Source organism: Oryx dammah, unplaced genomic scaffold, assembly GCF_014754425.2.
Source record: "Oryx dammah isolate SB20612 unplaced genomic scaffold, SCBI_Odam_1.1 HiC_scaffold_3, whole genome shotgun sequence".
Taxonomy (NCBI): Eukaryota; Metazoa; Chordata; class Mammalia; order Artiodactyla; family Bovidae; genus Oryx; species Oryx dammah.
The window spans coordinates 24,730,601-24,753,975 of NW_024070187.1; the positions used below are offsets into that span (position 1 = coordinate 24,730,601).

Consider the following 23,375-nt stretch of genomic DNA (forward strand, 5'->3'; position numbering starts at 1 on the left):
ATACAGGCTGGGCTTCAGCTCCCTTGCTCCTCTGCACTGTATGCCTCTGTGCCATGCACAACTTATACAGCTGTACGAGACAGCTGTGTGTAATGGTGACTCGAGCTCAGTCCATAATCTGTCCACATGCAGAGCTAACAAATTTTACACATCTTTCATTCCCTCAAATATCTAGAAACCATAGTTATCCATACCCATGTTCTATATATCCTTGACTCCTCTTTTCTAATTTTGACCTTCTATTCCAATCTTTTACATTTTCTTGGCCTTGTTTTCATTTATGTTTAATTACATGTTTTCCACAAACTACATCAAGTCTCTGTGTTGTGAAGTATTACTAGAACATCAATAAATACAATATACATTGATAAATACACACACATCCCTAAACTCAGCTGTGCCTTGCAGAAAAGCTAAAGAAGCACACAATCCATTTTTTACTGAGTTATGTTGAGCTGAACTAACCTTATATGTTTTTATATCCCCAGAAATAAGATGGATAAGAAAGCTTTCAGTCATTTTCAATAGGATTGACTATCTTGTCTTTTTTGTTAGAGCTCTACTCATGGTTTGATCATTGCAGGTTACCATATTTCTTTTCAAAATTGACTGCCAAGGGTGAGGGTTATGGCTCATTGGAAGTCTTGAAGACATGAGTCATATCACTCAAGGCAGAACTTTTGAGCCAGACCATTTATCTGAGGGCACAAGACGCTGTTATTTACAGCAAACTGAGCTAAACAACAGGCAGAAAAAGTCTGTTTACTGAAATACAGCACAAAAAGAGTGACAGAATGGGCACCGCTGGGAATGTGAGCAGAACATTTCTGTATCCTCATGATCTACTAATGTGGGTCTGGTTGTTAGAACTTGAATATCTTAACATAATTAAATACTTGGGGATATTTCTTGGGGAATTAAATGCCTGTTGAGCAAGCATACCCTGGGGGATGAGGGAGAGCAATGGGTTAGGATTTCAGAGAATGCCAGTAGAAACAGGATAAAACAGCATATGGGAGCTTTTTCAGAAAGAAAAATGGAAAAATGTGGCTTCTATTGACATTATTAATAACTGAATTTCAGGATAGCTGGGCAATTGTTCTGGTAAGCAAAATGTTTCCATAAATTGACTTTCAATGACACATACTGCTATTTACTACTTCTCAAGACACAAAATGTTCATTCTTAGATGTTTCCAGTATAACTTTTTTCTGTCATTCTCAAGCACAAAAACGCCTCAATGCTCCACGTAGTTTATATTTATAGTTTGACTTTAAATCTCAACTATTAATCCAGCAGGAATTAGTGTAGGATTGTGATGTGAAATTTCTAGCATCAAGATTGGACCACATTGCACTGTAACCCTTTTCATATGGGGTCATCACTGCAGACAGTGACTGGAGCCATGAATTTAAAAGACACTTGCTCCTTAGAAGAAAAGCTATGCCAAACCTAGACAGTGTATTAAAAAGCAGAGACATTACTTGCTGACAGAGGTAGAAAAGATAGAAGGCAGATGGAGAAGGGGACGACAGATGATGAGATGGTTGGATGGCATCACTGATTCAATGGACAGGAGTTTGAGCAAGCTCCAGGAGATGGTGAAGGACAGGGAAGCCTGGTGTGCTGCAGTCCATGGGGTCACAAAGAGTCAGACATGACTGAGTGACTGAACAACAACAACAAAGAGGGCAGGAATAAAACAACAGAGTCAGCAACACTGTGCCCCATGACATTTGCCTCAGAGAGGCAGAGGGTGAGTGTTAAAATCACTGATGGCTTTCATCATTTCTCAAAATCTCTTGTAGTAACTATCCATCTAAAGCAGATCTTAGAAATGGTGTATTAGTTGGCAAATAAGATGAAATAACTGATAACTCATTTGGTGTCTGAACAAATGAATTAAAATATTTCATAGGATTCTTAAACAGATTTGAAGATGGGAAATCAAGAAAACAATCTCTCTCTTTCCCCTTCTCTGATTTCAATAATATCAGCAAAATTCTTTAATTAAATAACTACCCAAACCAGTTGAACAGCTGAAGGTTCTTCACTGAGATGCTCCACCCTTTAATTTCCGCTTCTGTGAGGGGAGGAGCCTGGTGGGCTGATGTCCATGGGGTCGCACAGGGTTGGACACGACTGAAGCAACTTAGCAGCAGCAGAGATGAGAAGCTTTACCTCACCTATCTAGACCCATGAGATGCAAGAACTGGGCTGGGTACAAAAAGGGATTAGGAGATGCAAAGACACAGTCATCCAGGAATTCGCAGTCTATATGCATCTTGATTCATGGTTCCCTTCATCTCTAAACAAGCTAATTTTCTAATATCCTCACCATTGCTACATGATTATACAGCTATTAAATACTGGCTTAGATTCTTGAAGATATATCAACAACATTTTCTGTTTTATAAATCTGCTCTTGTGAATAAGTGATACACAGGTGACATTTTGTTACCTTGAAATGGTAGTAAAAAAAAACCTAGTTTAGTTAAATATTATGTGAGCACAGACAGAGAAAAGGCAAAGGGCCGGAAAGGGTGTACCTCAGAATCTGGTCAAGCCCTGCTTACCACGTGCCCTGTGACCACGGATCCAGTTGTCAGTATCTCTGGGCTGCACTCCTCATATATCACAGGTGTACATAAGATGATCTCTAAGGATTACAAAGTGATCTGTCCAGATTTGTATCGTTCAGAGAGTCTGTAACTGTAAAGAAAAGTTGGAGCCTGTTTATAACTCTCACCAATTTCTTAGGTTATTAAACATAAAGTGACTGTGCTATGGGAACAGAAGAAATGCTTTTCCATTGAGGAGATGGACGTTGCTCCACCAAAGGCAAAAGAAGTCTGTATTAAAGTAACCTGAGAGTGCGTATAAGCCTAAAATGTTATCACCCCTACTTTGAGTATATATTATTGTGAGATTGGATCCTTAAATAAGGAAATGATTCCCAATTTTCAGTTACTAACTCTCATTCTGGTTTTTTTTTTAAATTGATAAGGCCATAGCGGGTATAAAATTAATAACTTAGTTATTGATTAAAAAATGGTTCTACTAATCTGCTCTGTATAACTTTTATTTGTTGAATTTTTATTAACACAGTGATAAAAATGGTTAATCATTATGACTAATGAATATTTTAAAAATCTTCTGGGTATCAAATAACATTGAGATTACTTTTCACAAAGAATAAGAAACTCATTTGTGCCTGGAGAAATGACAGCTTCCTGGAACACTCCCCCAACTTCTTTGGACAGAGCCTAACCATTGTTTTGATCACCAGGTTATTGAATAGTCATTGCTGCCATCTTTCTTTGACCATCTCTTGTTATTTGAGCACTGTGGTAACATACAATTTTGCTCCCTTCTCTTCTGCACACCATTCCCATTCCCTCTATCTTTCATCAAGAGGAGGAACTAACTAAAAATCTACTTCTGTGCCGGGTAACAAACTGCATTCTAGTTCCCTCACAGGACCATCAGTTTACTTCAAAAAGACTGAGATTCAAAAATACAGCCAGAGGCAGCAGTACTATAAATTCCTTAAAGAGAGAGATTTTGGTTTGATGGTTGATCCTCAGCTCAGAATTTGAGAATCAACACTATTATATCGGGCAGTCATCCAGCATAAATAATCATAGTCTTTTCAAGAAAGAGATAAATGTCTTCCCAACTGTAAAACAACCCCTTTGCTGGTTGGTGAATATTCTTTTCTTTGAACCCAGGTGTTGGCAATGGGAATCTGTCAAACAGATGCCCATGTGATGAAAAGGAGCAATAGTGTCTAAGTTTTCAGTGATTGTGGGATATGAAGCCACTGGCGTTGTAGACAGCGTTAGAGAAGGAGTCACTACAATGAAACTAGGCGTGCAAATGTTGAGCCACAAGTCTGAGATAAGTAGGGCTGTCTATCCTATCAAAGGAAATAGTGCAACTAGGAATTATTAGAGGAGCATTAATGAATTGAGGAGGATAAAAGAACACAAGGAAAATGGGTTGTATAGAGTGAAATTTAATTTGGCAAAGTCTGAACCTTTAGCAAACAAATTTGATGTGGTTATAAACTTTAGAATACAGGCATACCTTGTTTTATTGCACTTTGCTTTATTACGCTTCTAAGGAAATGCATTTTTTTTTAAACAAATTGAAAGTTTGAGGCAATCCAGCCTCAAGCAAGTCTATCAGTGCCATTCTTCCAATAGCAAAATTTTAAATTAAGATATATACACTGCTATTTTACACAATGCTTTGGCATACATAATAGACTACAGGATAGTATAAGCATGATTTTTTTTATGCACTGGGAAACCAAAAAATTTGTGTGACTCACTTTACAACAATGGTCTAGAACTGAACCTGTGATATCTCCAAGGCATGCCTCTACTCTTAGGCTTCTTGCATATGGCATGGGCTCAATTCACATTCGTCTATTTCATCCTTTAATGTTAATGACCAACACATTATATCATGTTTTCTCTCTGGATGACAAAGTCATCCCCCACTTTCTGCCTCAGTGTAGAGATTGCAATGCTTGTCACAACCCAGATGGCAACTTTGTATAAGGACAGAGTAGGTTTCAGTCACTTTTCTCTAATGCCATTTAATTGTTCCTGTGCTAATTTTTGAATTGAATTAACCTGAGTATTTGCTGTATCAAACAGCATCACTGGTCATGGAGTCCTGGCTGATGGCAGCACCAGATGTACATGCAAGGGCAAGCCAGTCTATCACTTCTTGAGCACCAGTACGTTCACTGAGTACATGCCGGTGGATGAAACTTCCGTCGCTAAGACTGATGATGCAGCTCCTCCTGAGAAAGTCTGTTTAACTGGATGTGGATTTTCCACTGGATACAGGGCCACTATTAAGATTGGCAAGGTAAGAAGCAGGGTGGGCTAGTTCCTATTTTATTTTTTAAATGCTTTTTTTTTTTTTAAGGAAAACTGAAGTTTTTTTATAAAACAAAACCCTTGAAAGCATCTCATATGCAGGGTGTTTCTACACAATGCCAAATCAATTAGAAGAAAATGAAAAATTCAGATTCAAAATTTTATTTCTGAATAAGTGAAAATAAAATCTCTAGATTTAATTTTGTTTCCTCTGTATTTCCTTCAGGTTCTTTTCTAAAATTTAGATTCACATCTAAAATTAATCTTTTTCACAAAATAACTATTAATGCTGTTGTGTTAACTTGCTAGGGCTGTTGTAGCAAACTGCCACAGACTTGGTGGCTTAAACAACAGAAACTTATTGTATCACATTCTGGAAACTAGGAATCCCAAATCAAAGTGTTGGCAGGACTGGTTTCTTCTAAGAGCTGTGAATGAAAGATCTGTTCCAGGTCTCTCTCCTTGGCCATCTTCTCCCAATGTCTCCTATCACCTTCCTTCTATGCCAGTCTTTTTATCCAAATTTTCCCTTTTTATAAGGACATCAATCATACTGGATTAGAACCTATCTAATTACCTTATTTTAAAGTTTATTACTTTTGCCAAAACCTTATCTCCAAATGAGATCACATTCTGCGGTACTGGGAGTTAAGACTTCAATGTATGAATAAGTAGCTAGGTGGGGGACAAAATGCAACCTCTAACAGCTAGCATATAGTATGAAAACGTGAAATCTTAAGAGTGATTATTTGGACTCAGCTTATGTCAGAGGAACTGAGGAGCCTCTTGATGAAACTGAAAGAGGAGAGTGAAAAATCTGGCTTAAAACTCAGCATTCAAAAAACTAAGATCATGGCATTTGGGCCCATCACTTCATGGCAAATAGATAAGGAAGCAATGGAAACAGTGATAGACTTTTATTTTCTTGGGCTCCAAAATCACTTCAGTTGCTGACTGCAGCCATGAAACTAAGAGACACTTGCTTCTTCGAAGAAAAGCTGTGATCAATCTAGACAGCATACTAAAAAGCAGAGACATCACTTTGCCTTCAAAAGTCCACTATAGAGTCAAAGCTATGGTTTTTCCAGTAGTCATGTATGGATGTGGACCATAAAGAAGGCTGAGTGCTGAAGAATTGATGCTTTTGAACTGTGGTGTTGGAGAAGACTCTTGAGAGTCTCTTGGACTGCAAGGAGATCAAACCAGTCAATTCTAAAGGAAATTAGTCCTGAATATTCATTAGAAGGACTGACGCTGAAGCTGAAGCTCCAGTACTTTGGCCACTTGATGCAAAGAACTCACTCACTGGAAAAGACCCTGAAGCTGGGAAAGGTTGAAGACAGGAGGAGAAGAAGATGGCTGAGGATAAGATGGTTGGACGGCATGACCAATTCAATGGACAGGAGTTTGAGCAGGTTCCAGGAATTGGTGATGGACAGGGAAGCCCGGCATGCTGCAGTGCATGGGGTTGCGAAGAGTCAGACACAACTGAGCGACTAAACTGACTCTCTACGTCACTCTTAATAAGTAGAAGAAGTGGGTAAAATAACACACAATTCATAACTACTAAAATCATTCCCCAAACAATCCCGTATGTGGTGGTCTCATCCAACTCTGAAGTCTTAAAAATTGTCCATATGTTAGTTGAGTTGAAATTTCTATCTCCAGTACTCTCTCTGAACCCCAAATTCTTTCATCCAATGCCATACCTGACATCTCCCTTTGAGAATCTCACAGGTATCTCAAACTGAGTATGTATCAAATGGAATTCTTAATTTTCTTCCTCCCTGTCACCCAGACATATTTATGCCTACTCTAATTTTCTTCTTCCTCGATCTTCTCTCTCCATCACCTTATATACAATCCAACGGCAAGTCCTGCTAACTCTACCTACAAGGTAGATTTTAAATCTCTCCATTTTCTTCGTCTCACTACCATCATCATATCTTCATTGGATGCAATGGCCTTCCTTTTATTGTTTTCATTACTCCTCTCCATCTCCAGTAATTCTCCACTTACAAATCAGAGTAATTTTATAAAACATAAATTGGTCTGCATTACATCTTTGCTAAAAATCCTTCAATAGCTTCCATTCTTGGAACAATCTCATCTAACCCACTATGATCCACTCACACTCACCTCTCATGAGATCTGTAAGCCTGCTGAGCTGTCCCTGTCTTGCATGAAAATATTTACACGAGGTATTCTGATTGTCTGGAACGCTCATCTACTGAGCCCTTACGTGGCTGCTTCCTTGACATTATTCTCAGTTTAAAGGTCACCTGTTGGGAAAAGTTACAATACTGGAAGAAACAGAAAAGTGAAAGTGTTAGTCGCTCAGTCGTGCCTGACTCTTTGCGACCCCATGGACTGTAGACTGCCAGACTCCTCTGTCCATGGGATTCTCTTGGCAAGAATACTGGATGGCCATTCCTGGGTAGCCATTCCTGTCTCCAGGGGTTCTTCCTGAGCCAGAAATTGAACCCAGGTCTCCTGCATCACTGAGCCACCAGGGAAGAAACAGAAAGACTACCAATTTAGATTTGCATCCTAGTGAAATATAATCTAAAAATTAAGGAGAAATAAATGGTTTCTCTGGAGGAGAGTGAAAAGTTGGCTGAAAGCTCAACATTCAGAAAACTAAGATCATGGCATCTGGTCCAATCACTCCATGGGAAATTGATGGGGAAACAGTGTCAGACTTTATTTTGGGGGCTCCAAAATCACTGCAGGTGGTGATTGCAGCCATGAAATTTAAAGACACTTACTCCTTGGAAGGAAAGTTATGACCAACCTAGACAGCATATTCAAAAGCAGAGACATTACTTTGCCAACAAAGGTCCATGTAGTCAAGGCTATGGTTTTTCCAGTGGTCTTGTATGGATATGAGATTTGGACTGTGAAGAAAGTTGAGCACCAAAGAATTGATGCTTTTGAACTGTGGTGTTGGAGAATACTCTTGAGAGTCCCTTGGACTGCAAGGAGATCCAACCAGTCCATTCTAAAAGAGGTCGGTCCTGGGTGTTCTTTGGAAGAAATGATGCTAAAGTTGAAACTCCAGTACTTTGGCCTCTTCATGCAAAGAATTGACTCATTGGAAAAGACTCTGATGCTGGGAGGGATTGGGGGCAGGAGGAGAAGGGGACAACAGAGGATGAGATGGCTGGATGGCATCGTCGACTCGATGGACGTAAGTTTGAGTGAACTCCGGGAGTTGGCGACGGACAGGGAGGCCTGGCGTGCTGAAATTCATGGGGTCGCAGAGTTGAACACGACTGAGCAACTGAACTGAATTGAGCTGAAATGGTTCTCAAAAAAAAAAATTACCTGCTTGCTCAAAGAAGTTCTTTATTTCTTTCTATCCCCTCCATCTAAGCAGGAATCTCTTCCTGTTATTCAAGGTAACATGACTGCTTCATTAATAGTATGGTCCCAAATCTCAAATTCTTGTGCCTTTACTTTTCGTTAGCCCACAAGCTCCAGGAAGGTGTGGACCGAGTCTCTGTTCCCTGCACTGCTTAGCAAGGAGCTTGGACATAGTAATGACTCAATAAATAATACTTGGAAAAGTATGAATGAATAAAGGAAAGGGATGTCCAAATATGTGGAAGACTAAAAAGTGAGGAGTTTGTAGAAAATATACATATGGCTGTTGAAACAGATTTATTCCAAGAAAGAGATGAGAGAAGGGACATTGGATATAGTTTAAATTAGTATTCTACTTTTTCACTGTGCTAGTAAAACTACCAGAGAAATTACAAGAAAAGGCAGAACATGCCCAGTTTAGTTTCTGACCACAAATAACTCATCAATAAAATGTGTTGTCGGATGAGTGAATGATTAATGATACTTGAGAGAATGGCCACATGGATTTCAAAGCTCCAAGTTCAGGAACTGAACTGAGAGCTTGGGAGGCCACAGCTGAAATTACAGCTCATGGAGAGTGGGTATGGCACCTCTGTACCCACATAAATCTCTGTTTATAAGTTTAGACATTTCAAAACACATGCATATATAGATACAGGTCTTTCTGTTTTCAGGTTTCCTTGTTCCCTGTTGTGTAATAGGATTAAGAGTGTTCATCTAGGAGATGAATTTTGGCTAGAATCTTCTTTAATATAGCATGAAGTAAAAGTGTTAGTTGCTCAGTCACATCTGACTCTTCGCAACCCAGGGACTATGTGCTGGTTGCATAGTCCACTGGAATTCTCCAGGCAACAGTACTGGAATCAGTAGCCATTCCCTTCTCTAAGGGATCTTCCCAACCCAGGGATTGAACCTGAGTCTCCTGCATGACAGGCAGATTCCTTACCATATGAGCCACCAGGGAAACCCTAATAACACATAGTATGGGTAAAAATCCCCCAACCGATTTAACTACATTTTCTTCCTGAAGCTATACATGGATCGATAATCACTGCAACATGGAGGTTCAACTTTGATGAAAAACAATTTATTTACGAAAGACCCAGTTATGATCACTAAGAACATGCTGGTTAAACCAAATCTAAAACAAGTTTGGCATGGGTTTGTGCTGTTTCTGGTTCTCTTTGTGGCACTGTCATGGAGAATGAGCCATTCGGTCCTAGTAACTCATCAAAGTGATCTCCTGAATTTCATGTTCTATGATTGGAGATGCTTTGCAGGTTCTACCTTTTTTTACCCTAGGTCTAGCATTTACAGGACTTGTCTCCCCACAGGTCACCCCTGGCTCAATGTGTGTGGTCTTTGGCCTGGGAGGAGTTGGCCTTTCGGTCATCATGGACTGTAAGTCAGCTGGTGCATCCAGGATTGTTGGGGCTGACCTCAGCAAAGACAAATTTGAAAAGGCTGTGGCTGTAGGAGCCACTGAGTGCCTCAGCCCCAAGAACTTCACCAAGCCCATCAGTGAGGTGCTGTCAGAAATGACAGGTGACCCTATGGGCTACCGTTTTGAAGTTATTGGGCATCTTGAAACTATGGTAAGAGCCAGGATAATGGGAGCCACGCAATACACAAGCTACCTTGATCACACAGAGGGAAACTCATTTTCCGTAGCTTTACTAATAGGAACTACCTATTAGGCAAAATACCTGGTAATCGCGAAGCAGTTGTGCCTAAAGCCACATGAAAACTTACGTGCAGGTCTGCCTGTAAAGTTAAGTATCACATCATACCACTCTCATGTGACCAGACTGCGAGTAAGTCAACCATCAGGGCAAATTGCTCAAGTATTACTCTGCTTTGTATATATGGCTTTTTTTTTTTTTTGCAACAATGATTACATCTCTTGAACATTAGTAAGCCAAATAGCCTAAAGTGACTCTCTGGGGAGAGAGCAGGAGCAAAAGGCATGGGTGGAGGGGCTATTCCTAATTTGGCCGTCTTCCCTCAAAACCATGGTGTAGCCAATTTCTCACTCTATACCTGAGCTTTGCTTCCTCTTATCTGCTGCTGCTGCTGCTATGTCGCTTCAGTTGTGTCCGACTCTGTGCAACCCCAGAGACAGCAGCCCACCAGGCTCCCCCGTCCCTGGGATTCTCCAGGCAAGAACACTGGAGTGGGTTGCCATTTCCTTCTCCAATGCATGAAAGTGAAAAGTGAAAGGGAAGTCATTCAGTCGTGACTGACTCTTCGCAACCCCATGGACTTGCAGCCCACCAGGCTCCTCTGTCCATGGGATTTTCCAGGCAAGAGAACTGGAGTGGGGTGCCAGTGCCTTCTCCATCTCTTATCTGAAATCTCTCAAAATAGAAGCCCTCAGTTCTCTAAAATATGCCTCCCTTGTGGCAGTCAGTAGCACCAGACTTCTGCTTAGATCTGAGGTCAGATCTCCTGGACTAGAAAGCCCCAGTCTGTGCTAGGGTAGGAAAGGAGAACTGCAATATGGGACAATATGGGACACAATCAATTCTGCTCCCAGTTGAGCAGTAGCCTAAATTCGCCCTAATACCTTTGGCACCTTAGGAATAAGTAGTCCTTACCACTGATGTCATTCCCCTTCCCTGGTGTCACTTAGAATTATTACATAACAACCAATACCACATTTACACACTCAGTATGCAACACTGGATATTGTTAGGTTCTGTTGATTTCCAGATGATACTTTAACGAACATGGGTCTCTAATACATAACATCTATTGCTACAACTTATTGAAAGGTTGTTGTTGAATCATGACGCCGGGATTCTTGGCCCCCGGAGGAGAAGAATTCAATCCAGGGCCAGAGATGAGGCTTGATCACTCAGAGCTTTTGTGTAATAAAGTTTCATTAAACTATAAAGGAGATGGAGAAAGCTTCTGACATAGACATCAGAAGGGGGCAGAAAGAGTGCCCCCCTGCTAGTCTTTAGCTGGATGTTATATAGTCACTAGCAGTCTGTTAATGAAAGAAAGGAATATCTTAAAACTCAGAATGGCACCAGGCCCCCTCACCCATAAGATGCATTTTGTGATAATCTTGGCACCAAATGGTTCATCTTGGGCCATAAAATGATTAACTTGAATCTTAAAGAAGGGCAGATCACCATACAAATAGTTTCATTTACGTAGTAGAGGAACAATATCTGAGTATAACATACTGGTTTGTCAAGTAGGTTCTGAGCCGAAAGGCAGAACCGACTTGAAGACAGAGTTTGGGGTAAATGCATAGTACATTAGCATAGCTTAAGATAAATATTTCCATAAGAAAAAGGCATTGGTTAACTTCAGGTGAAACCAGGTGTCATGGCAACACAGAATTTTAAGAAAAACCTCCTTTTAAATTTGTATAGAGAAGGAAAAAATATCGCTAGTTTGTTTCCTCCTGCTGCTTAAGAGAGATAAAAATGTCTGACACTTGCAGGCTATTTCCTCCGTTTGGAGACTCCTGGCCTTCCTGCCTGTTACCCTGTCACTATCAAATATTCAGAAAAACTATTAACAAATAGTTAATGGGCGGATGACCAGCAAATGTGGGATTAGTCTCAGAGATGCAACCAAGAAAGGGATTCCTTTTTCCTACATTTTAACATTTGATTTAATTTTCATATTAAAGTTTAATTAAAAAAAAACTGGGTCAATTGATTCAGTATAGATAATTTGATTTAGTTTAGTTCAAATGGCTTTCTAAACCTTCTCAAGTGGTGATATTGTTCTGAAAATATAGGAAATTTCCCCCTGCATTTTGGTCCATGGTAAACTGAAAATGCCATGAACACTGACCACATTAATTTCTACTTTCTGCCTTAAAAGTCAAATGTATGAACAAGTTTAAGTTGTGACTAAAATTGTGTTGAGAATTTTTTAAAGTAAGCATAAAGCAAAAGGCATGTGGGCCTAATTTTACTTCATGACTTAGAAAATAAATCAACTATTAGAACCGCAATGTACGCAGGGTATTTCTGAGTCCATAACATGAGATGAGAAATAAACATTCTCTTTCATTCTAAACTTGGATTGATGCCTTTGCATCTGCAATAAGAACTAAGTGGTCAACGTGGTGGTAGGGGCCCCTCCATCAGCCAAGATGCTCACTTACACTCAGTGCTGCTCTTCACTGGATGCATGTGGAAGGGATGCATTTTTGAAGGTAAGAACAACAGAGCCTCCAGCCTGAGAGTGTGGCTTTAACCCTGTTGACAATGAGAGAAGTCTGTTTACTCATCATATCCTCCCTGAAAATTCTTCCAAGAATGGATATGAAGTGATCTAAAATGAGACTGTGGCCATGATGATACAAAAGATGATCCCCCTACCCTGATTTAGTGCTAATATTGGTGGGTATATTTTTAGTATTAGCATCTGCAACTCAAGTTCTCCAAAGGCCTGACTGAGAGGCTCCAGCACTCCCTGTTGGGATGATTTTATGGAACAGAAATTTCTGATTTAATCTATTATTTTCAACATACATGAGAATGTGTATGAAAAATAGAATTTATTTGATTCACTAAATAGCATTGACAGAAAGTTCTGGATCTAAAGCCAAAATAAAAGGGATTGTCCCATTTTATGGGGATGATTGAAATTAACACAGAAAGACTGACACACACAATGGTCAACTCAGTCCTGTTTTTTTTTTTTTTTTAATCATACACATTTTTATTTTTATAAATTTATTTATTTTAATTGGAGGCTAATTACTTTACAATATTGTATTGGTTTTGCCATACATCAACATGAATCCAACATGGGTGTACACATGTTCCCCATCCTGAATCCCCCTCCATCCTCTCTCCCCATCCCATCCCTCTGGGTCATCCCAGTGCACCAGCCCCAAGCATCCTGTATCCTGCATCGAACTTGAACTGGCAATTCGTTTCATATATGATATTATACATGTTTCAGTGCCATTCTCCCATATCATCCCACCCTTGCCCTCTCCCACAGAGTCCAAAGGACTGTTCTATACATCTGTGTCTCTTTTGCTGTCTCACATACAGGGTTATCGTTACCATCTTTCTAAATTCTATATATATGCGTTAGTATACTGTATTGGTGTTTTTCTTTCTGGCTTACTTCTCTGTATAATAGGCTCCAGTTTCATCCACCTCATTAGAACTGATTCAAATGTATTCTTTTTAACGGCCGAGTAATACTCCATTGTGTATATGTACCACAGCTTTCTTATCCATTCACCTGCTGATGGACATCTAGGTTGCTTCCATGTCCTGGCTATTATAAACAGTGCTGTGATGAACATTGGGGTACACGTGTCTCTTTCAATTCTGGTTTCCTCAGTGTGTATGCCCAGCAGTGGGATTGCTGGGTCATAAGGCAGATCTATTTGAAGTTTTTTAAGGAATCTCCACACTGTTCTCCATAGTGGCTGTACTAGTTTGCATTCCCACCAACAGTGTAAGTCCGGGTCTTAAATGAACTATCAGCAGGGTTTGATATAGCTGGTGGCTCCCTTTTCCCCAAACACTCTGTTCACCTCACTTCTAGATATTACTCTGTTGTTGCTGCTATTGTTCTTCCTCCTCCCTTCCTCCTCCTTCTCTTTCTCCTTTATTCTTCCTCCTCTTCCTTCCTCATTGGTCACTCCCTCCAGGAATCTTTGCTGGGTTCCCCTACATCCTTAAGATTCTAACTTTGGTGTGTCCTAAGTTTCAGTGTTCAGTCCTCTTCTCCTCTTTATTTACACTTCCTTCCCTGGTGATCTTCTGTGGTCTCAAGACTTTAAATACACTCTACCCATAACACTTAAGTTTATATCTTCAGCCTAGACCTGAAGATATAAAGGTTGCCTACCTGGCATGTCCACTTGGATAGTTGGTAGACATGTGAACTTTACCTGCCCCAAACCACTCCTGCCTCCCAGCCTTCCCATCTCAATAAATGACGACTCCATCATTCCTGTTAATCAGGCCTCAAACCCTGGGTTATGCTTTTTCTCTTGTACCATGAGTATTTCAGCAAAGCCTGTTGTCTCTACCTTCAAAGTATGCCCAGGATTGATCATTTCTCACCAGCACCATCACTCATCCAAGTCACCATCACCTCTTCCTGCGTGACATCAGTGACTTGGTCAATGGTCTCCCTGCTTTTGCCCTTTGTCTTCTAGAGTATTCCCTACAGAGCAGCCAGAGAGTGAGACTATTAAAAGGGAAATCCGATCAAGTCACCCTTCTCCCAGACACCTCTAATGTCTTCCTTTCTCACTCAGAATAAAATCTCAAGCATGCAATGGCCGAAAGCCCCCCTATGATCCAGCCCTCTGACCCCAGCGGCTACTACTGCTCTCCCTCTATTCTTGACACACTGGCCTCCTCACCGTTCTCATTAGCCAACACTTCACCTCGACACCTTTATAATTACTCTGCCTTCTCCTCAAACTACTTTACCCCAAGATCTCTGGATAGTTCCTGTTCTTTATGTTTTTGTTCAGACTGGCCTTCCCTAAGCTTTAAAAAATCACACTCCCTCCCCACCTGCATAACCTCGGCCTCTGCACAACCTATTGCCCCTACTCTCTTTTTCTCCTACGTTCTCGTCATTGATGATGTACTCTGCAATATTTGTTTACTGTCAGTCTCCCTGCACTAAAGGGAGAGGATTCTTGGGCTTCCTGTTCTTCCTGAGATCAGGGACAGGGCATTTTTTGCCCCCATTGTGTTCCCATCTCTGAAATGGTACATGGTACTTAAAGTGAAAGTGTTAGTCACTCAGTCATGTCCAACTCTTTGCAACCCCGTGGACTGTAGCCTGCCAGGCTTCTCTGTCCACGGGATTCTCCAGGGAAGAATACTGGAGCGGGTTGCCATTTTCTTCTCCAGGTTATCTTCTCGACCAAGGGATTGAACCCACGTCTCCTACACTGCAGGTGGATTCTTTACCATCTGAGCCATGAGGGAAGCCACCTGGCACTTAGCATATACTCAAAAGACATTCAGTGAATATGTGAATTCTACTTCGAACTCATCAGTAATCCATAATATCCCCATCACACAAATAGTCAAAGTGAGGAAGCTCAACTTATATCTCTTATTGTTCATTTCTCAACGAGTCTTATTTTCTCTAAGGAGCCCTCTCTGAAGAATCTCATCTGTACCAACTGGCCTCTCATTTGTTGTATCCCAGGTACTGTGGAAAGAGAAAAGGCTTGGCCTCACACTGACCACACTCTATGTCTCTGGTGACCTTGACAAGAGCTATAGCAGCCAGGCACTGAGTGGGCTCAAGAGAAAATAAGAGAAAAGGCAGTGGAACTGAGAACCCTGAACTGGAGACAATTCTTCCTGTAAAGTAGTTTTTCTCTAAAAGGAGAAGAGATATGGGATAGCTAGAAGATGTGGGGGCAAGAAAGGTTTTTCATGGAGTTTCTGCGTTTGTTCCTTAAGAAGGGAGAAATGCAGTTCCGTTGTGTGCTGCTGAGAATAGTATCATCCAAGGTAAAGGTAACAGTGCAAAAGAGAGAAGGAACAAATATAAGATAATAAAATATAAAAATCATTTAGTAAAGTCTAAAGAGAACACGTGTGCTTATTTACAGGTTGGGAAAGCAGAGATTATGTTCCAAAACTAGTGACTGATTTCCTGGAAAAGAAATTTGACCTGGACCAATTGATAACACATGATTTAGTTTTTAAAAAAAATCAATAAAAGATTTGAATTGCTCAACTCAGGACAAAGGTGCTTGCCTTTTTATGGTTATCTTGTCTTCTCCTCATAGGTTACTTTTTAAATTTAATATTTATAAATGTATGTTTCCTTCATATTTTATATTATTTTATATAGCAAGATTTGTATAGACTTACAAAAAGAATGTCTTTTTCATAGACTTATTGTGTCATTGTCCTATAGAACCAATTTTTAAAACCTCTGTACTTTGATTTTTTTAATAGATTGATTTCATCTTAGGTATTTTTATTTCATCACAAACCCCCTCACTTCTTCAAGTATTGCCACAAAATTTCCTTACTTTATAGTTTTTAAAGTGCTTTATAAAGTGTGTTTTCTTCTGATCCTTGAAGATTAGATTTTGTTTCCTTACTTGTTTTTTTTAACTTTTGATTCCTTTCACCTATTTCTACCATGCCATACTCCTGCTTATGGCAACCACTAATCCATTCTAAAGGAGATCAGTCCTGGGTGATCTGAAACTCCAATACTTTGGCCACCTCATGTGAAGAGTTGACTCATTGGAAAAGACTCTGATGCTGGGAGGGATTGGGGGCAGGAGGAGAAGGGGACGACAGAGGATGAGATGGCTGGATGGCATCAAGGACTCGATGGACGTGAGTCTGAGTGAACTCCAGGAGTTGGGATGGACAGGGAGGCCTGGCGTCCTGCAATTCATGGGGTCGCAAACAGTCGGACAGTTCAGACTGAGCAACTGAACTGAACTGAACTGAATCTGTTCTCTGTATCTATGAAGTTGTTCTTGTTATTTTAGATTCCACATTCCACATACAAGTGAGATCATATAGCATTTGTCTTTGACTGACTCATTCACTTAGCATAATGCCCTTGAGGCCATCCGTTTTGTTGTAAATGGCAAAATTTAATTCTTTTAAAACTAAATATTCCACTATTCACACACTCACACTTCATTCATCTGTTCATGGACACAGGTTGTTTCCTTTTCTTGACTATTGTAAACAGTGCTGCTGTGAACACGGGCGTGCTCGCTCTCATTTCGCACAGTTGTTACCTTAGTTAAATTCAGTTATCTCTCACTGACTATGTTAACACAGTCATGTGATAATAGGTCTCCTGCCTACTATATTTTACCATATTGGCCAGAACTTCACTAAACTGCTAAAACTCAAATTGCCCCAAAATATCAATGCCTTAGCATGGTTTTGAAAGCCTTTACTATTAGACCACAACCTACTTTTTTTTGTTAATATATTGAGTCATTTAACAGCTAAGAATTTAGCACCCACCCTATCACAGCCTCTGTGCTAGGCTCTGGGGATAAAGCCAGGGAGTAGCACTCACCTACTTTTCTCCTAGACACCCAGAAGTCTAAGCTCACTGGATAACCCTTCCTGTTCACATCTTTATAACCTTATTCATCCTTTTCCTTCAGACTTTCCCTTCAGGAAATCCCTTTACTCTTGTCAGCTTTTGCAATTGTACTGATGCTTCAAGAATCAGCTTAGATACTCATATCAGAGACCCACAGAAAGAAAATGAATGGTGGAGACCTCAGGCCCGGAAGGATTTCCAATAGCAGAACTGACCTGAAGTTTCCTAAATCAGGCAGGAAGGACAATTGCATGAAATGTTTTTGTTTGGAAGGTATAGAAACAAATCACTAAAAACTGTCATTTTACATTTCAGCATTCAAACTGTCCTCACATTTTGAGGTTCTAGGTGACAGAAGGTCTGTGTTGTATGATGGTGACCTGGGCCTTCCCTTTTTACACTTTCTTTGCTGTGACCATGGATCTGTTTCATAAATACAAGCAGAAGCACAAGACTGAAGACAGATATATATATGAAGATATATAGTCTTCATGAAATAAACATTCAGTGTCTTATGAGCACCTGGGAATTAGCAGGTCAACAATATTAAAAATTTTAACTTACACGTTCTAAAGCCAAAATTGTATATTTTAAGATTGTATATATATAATATATAATATTTATATAAGTACATATATAATATATATCAAGTACATATATATATATATATATATGGGCTTCCCTGGTGGCTCAGACGGTCAAGCGTCTGTCTACAATGTGGGAGACCCGGGTTCGAGCCCTGGGTTGGGAAGATCCCCTGGAGAAGGAAATGGCAATCCACTCCAGTACTATTGCCTGGAGAATCCCATGGACAGAGGAGCCTGATAGGCTACAGTCTATGGGATCGCAGAGTCAGACACAACTGAGCGACTTCAGTCAGTCAGTCAGTCACATATATATATATATATACTTGGATTTTTATGTTGGAATAAAGACTTTTTAAAAGAATTTTACCCAGCAGATTTAGCCATAAAGATATGACACATGTATTTCCTACTGCTGCTGCTGCTAAGTCACTTCAGTCGTGTCCGACTCTGTGTGACCCCATAGACGGCAGCCCAACAGGCTCCCCCATCCCTGGAATCTCCAGGCAAGAACACTGGAGTGGGTTGCCATTTCCTTCTCCAATGCATGAAAGTGAAAACTGAAAGTGAAGTCGCTCAGCCGTGTCTGACCCACAGCGACCCCATGGACTGCAGCCCACCAGACTCCTCCATCCATGCGATTTGCCAGGCAAGAGTACTGGAGTGGGGTGCCATTGCCTTCTCCATGTATTTCCTACACTAATATTAATTTTATGGATAGCCTTTAACACATTGTAACCATTCATTTTGGATTCAAATGTAAATATTTTTAAAAAGCACTTGTTACAAAATAAGTTGAATTAGGTTTTGAAAACAGCTCATTGCATAATGTAAGTTACTTGATTAGGAAAGAAATAGTGAAAGGGAGGATACAAGGGAGGAGCATATTTTAAGTGATTAACTTTAAGAATCATTTTATAACTAGATGAAACTGAAAAGCATAGTATAAGAGATTTGTTAGCATACATGAATATTTCAGGAAAATATGTCTTTTCATAATACTATTTCTAAATTGGGAAAGGAATATGTCAAGGCTATATATTGTCACCCTGCTTATTTAACTTCTATGCAGAGTACATCATGAGAAATGCTGGGCTGGATGAAGCACAAGCTGGAATCAGGATTGCCGGGAGAAATATCAATCACCTCAGATATGCAGATGACACCACCCTTATGGTAGAAAGTGAAGAGGAACTAAAGAGCTTCTTGAGGAAAGTGAAAGAGGAGAGTGAAAAAGTTGGCTTAAAACTCAACATTCAGAAAACAAAGATCATGGCATCTGGTCCCATCACTTCATAGCAAATAGATGGGGAAACAGTGGAAACAGTGACAGACTTTATTTTGCACTCCAAAATCACTGCTGGTCCATCTAGTCAAAGTTATGGTTCTTTCAGTAGTCATGTGTGGATGTGAGAGTTGGGCTATAAAGAAAGCTGAGTGCCATAGAATTGATACTTTTGAACTGTGGTGTTGGAGAAGACTCTTGAGAGTCCCTTGGACTGCAAAGAGATCAGACCAGTCTATCCTATAGGAAACCAGTTCTGAATATTCATTGGAAGGACTGATGTTGAAGCTGAAGCTCCAGTACTTTGGCAACCTGATGCAAAGAACTGACTCCTTGGAAAAGACCCTGATGCTGGGAAAGATTGAAGGCAGGAGGAGAAGGGGATGACAGAGGATGAGTTGGGAGCTGGGGTTGGCTGGCATCACCAACTCAATGGACATGAGTTTGAGTAAACCCCGGGAGTTGGCGATAAACAGGGAGGCCTGGTGTGCTGCAGTCCATGGGGTTACAAAGAGTCGGACTGAACTGATGATACTATTAAGCAAACAAGTTCAGCTACAATCACAGTGTAATATATATATTACATATATATCTTAATAGTCAGTTCAATAAAGCAGTCCCTAGTCCTGATTTGCTTAGTAATGACTCCATTTAACAAAATAATGTTTTTAATTGTATACATCTATACTGGCACAGCTTGCTATATCTATTTACATTTTTGCTGTCTAGTTGCTAAGTCGTGTCCAACTGTTTGTGACACCATGGCCCACCAGGCTTCTCTGTCCATGTCTCCAGGCAAGAATGGGTTGTCATTTCCTTCTCCAGGGGATCTTCTTGACCAAGGGATTGAACTCAAGTCTGCTGTACTGCAGGTGGATTCTTTACCTCTGAGCCACTGGGGAGGCCCCGTATCTATATATACAATATACTTAATTCTTAATAAAATTTAAAGATTTTATAAAATGTTTTGTGGTGATTTTTTAAGAGGGTAGTTCTATTTATTGTAAAACTTTTATTCTCTATGGGTAAAGCATTAAGACACCTATATGAAACATATGAAATACTTTGTAAGAAAAGTAAGTAATGTGAGTACAACAGAAATTGGAAGTTTCAATATAAGGTTACAATACAGCTTGTACATTCCTGCCTTGGGAGATTGCACAGAAGTCTAGGTACTTAAGAGTATTTACTTTTCCTGCCCATGGAAAAGGTCATGAGGAAGGGGGACTGACAAAATGCAAAGGCAGGATCAGGCCTCAGGGGTCCCCCCTGGATTTTCTCGAGCATCTACCTCCAAAACCAGAGTCTGCCTGCTTTACTGTGTTATGCTTTCCACCTACTCTTCTGACATCAACGGGGGGCTGTCCCCCCACCACCTTTTTCTTGAAAAAGTTAATTTAGAGCTTTTAGATAATAAGTCTCCTGGGCATAATAAGAGTGTTTCAATGCAAAAACCCCTCTGATGGCTTTCTAGCCTGCCTGCCGGATTCTTACAGCTGCACATGTGATTGTTTGCGGCCTCCTGACCACCAGAGGCACAGGAAGCTTAAAACATCCTAGGAATGTAGGGGCTTCCAAGGAGTCAAAATCATTAGAATAGGACTGATTAAGGGTTTCATTTTTTTGAGCCAATACTTGCTGCCAAGTTTTCATATCTTTTATTTGTTGATATAGTTGGTATATAGAAAAAACAGGTAGTAGCCCTGGTATTAGCAACATTAGATCTTTGAGTTAAGTACTTTCTTTGTTATAACAGACTGCACCTGTGTTCTACAGGAATGTAACTTTATTTAGCACTTTGAGGGTGATGCAGATTAAAGAAAAAACACTTCAAGGGAAAAAGAGTTTTCTGGTTGATAGACATTTATCTAGGAAAAGAGCCATAAAAATGTTAACAGGCCCCCTGGCCAGAAGATGATGTAAAACCACCTAAGACCTTTTGTATACGGGAAGATATGTTAAAAAAAAAAAAAAAAAAACAAACCTAGTCTCAATAAGGGTCAGGACTGCTGCCCCTGCATATTCCATTATTTCTTTATGTACAACTTGGGGTATATAAGCTGCTTTTGAAAATAAAGTTATGGGTCTGGCACCGATGCTTGGCTCCCCCATGTTGTTCTTTTCTCCATTTTCTGGCTGAATTTCCATCTGGAGCATGGAGGCTCACTGTGTCTACTTATTTGCCCTGGCTTCTAAGACCCATGTGAGAGGGAGCCCAAGGCGGGGCACCCTCTGCTGTTCAAGTGGGCGCTGGTGGCCTACGTAGACGCTGCAAACCCCTTGTCTTGGAGTTTTATTGGTTCTCTGTGTAAACCAAATTATTCAGCATCTTTTCTCCACTAATTTTCCTACCACACTATTCTTTCCTAATCTCTCTATATTTCTAAATAAATAAATCTCTCCTCGCTGACACCATCTCCTCTTCAAATTCCCTGGATCCACCAGGGACCCCGGCAAACCCAAGGAGTAAAATTTCTTTCCTTTGCCAGTTTCTTGATCTACACTTAATCTAGGTTTGAAAAACAAAGCAAAACAAAAAACAGCAGAAATATCTTAAAAGGTATATTAAATTCCTTTGTGAAGTAACTTCACCATCAGCTGTTCATCTATGGCACTTCTCAAAGTACTTATAGTTACAATTTATTAGAAAATATATACATATACACAATACACACAAACACTCTCCACCTAAGAATCATTCAGAGACTTCCCTCATCCATTAGCAATGTCTACAGTTACAACCCAAACACCTAATGAAGGAAAATTGATCCCCCAAAGCATTTTTAACCAGAAAAGTACATAAAGTATATTAATGTTTATGACCCTACCTCAAATTTTGAGAAAACTTGTTACGCAAGGATATATAAAGTTATATTCAAATATAGTTACACCAGAAGAAATGAATCTAAAAAGGAATAAACCTTTATCTCTCTCAGACCAGCTTTTAAATGAACTCCACTTTATGCCTAGAGTTTCTTATAAATTTTATTTTTAAAAATGTTGTATATGTCACAATTTTATATTTTTAGTGCTTATTATGAAACTTTGTGAAATCATTTCTCACTTCTGAGCTCGCCATGACCAAACAGTGGACAGAAAGACCTTCTTCAATCTTCCCAGGGAAACCTGCCTATGAGCAGTTTTTCATATCACAGAAAATGCTGGTCCTAAGGAGAGATCAGGAAATGGATAGTTTTTATGTATTTTTCACTTCTAATCAACAAAGCCATGAAGCAGTATCAAACTGAGTTCTTGGCTGTTAAATCAGAGGATTAAAGAAATAGCTATAAGAATGTTAAATAAATATCCAACTTCTTGTTTAAAAAATAATTTATTATTTTATCTACTTAAATCATGAGTGAAAGGTATTAATTTATTATGCAATTTTTCTTTTCATTTCAACCACATACCAAGCAATGAGTTAGGTAAACATGTAGCTCATGGTGGTGAGTAAAACAGATGTGGCCTCTGCCCTAACAGAGCATAGAGTGTAGCAAGACACCCACTTAATAAGAAAGTAAATAATCATACAAATATATCACTTAAACACATGATGTGTTAAGTAGGACAGTGACTAAAGCACTGTTAGAGAAAAAAAATGAAAGGAAGGAATCTTCCAACTTTCTATAAGGTGTCTTAGAAGGCCATTCTGAGTAGGTACAATTTAAGCTCACATCTGAAGGATGAGCTGGAACAGGCCCCATGAAGAAAGGGGCAGAATTCTCCCAGTTGGAGGAACTACATATCCAAAGGCCAGTAATATGGAAAAATTGACCATCTCCTACTGGGAACTGAGAACAGGTCAAAATGGCCTCAAAACACTAATAATATTCTAAATGCTGATTCCTTATGAAGACTTTTATATATTTATCTCAATAGTCAGCTTTTATATGCACTTGTCCAGAAAAGAACGTGCTTTAGCTATTACCAAGATTAACATTAAATGATTTTTACTTAGAAGAAGAAAATGGCTATAGATAGATAGATATAGCTTTCCCAGGAATACTCTTTCCCCCATGACCTTAACTCCAACCTGCAAAATTCTTCCCATCAGCATTTTATTTCTCACTCCTCTCTGTATCAAAAAGTTTTCCTGTTCCTCTGTAACAGTTAGCTGACTGAGGCCGTGTAAACTAGCTTGCCATATTCACCTCCTTCTTGCATATCTATTTTATTCAT

The 23,375-nt window shown here is 39.8% G+C and overlaps 1 pseudogene; it reads left to right on the forward strand.

The window, feature by feature from the left end:
- Nucleotides 1-764: 764 nt before the first annotated feature.
- LOC120861901 lies at nt 765-17,667 on the forward strand (annotated as a pseudogene).
- The last annotated feature ends 5,708 nt before the right edge of the window (nt 17,668-23,375 follow it).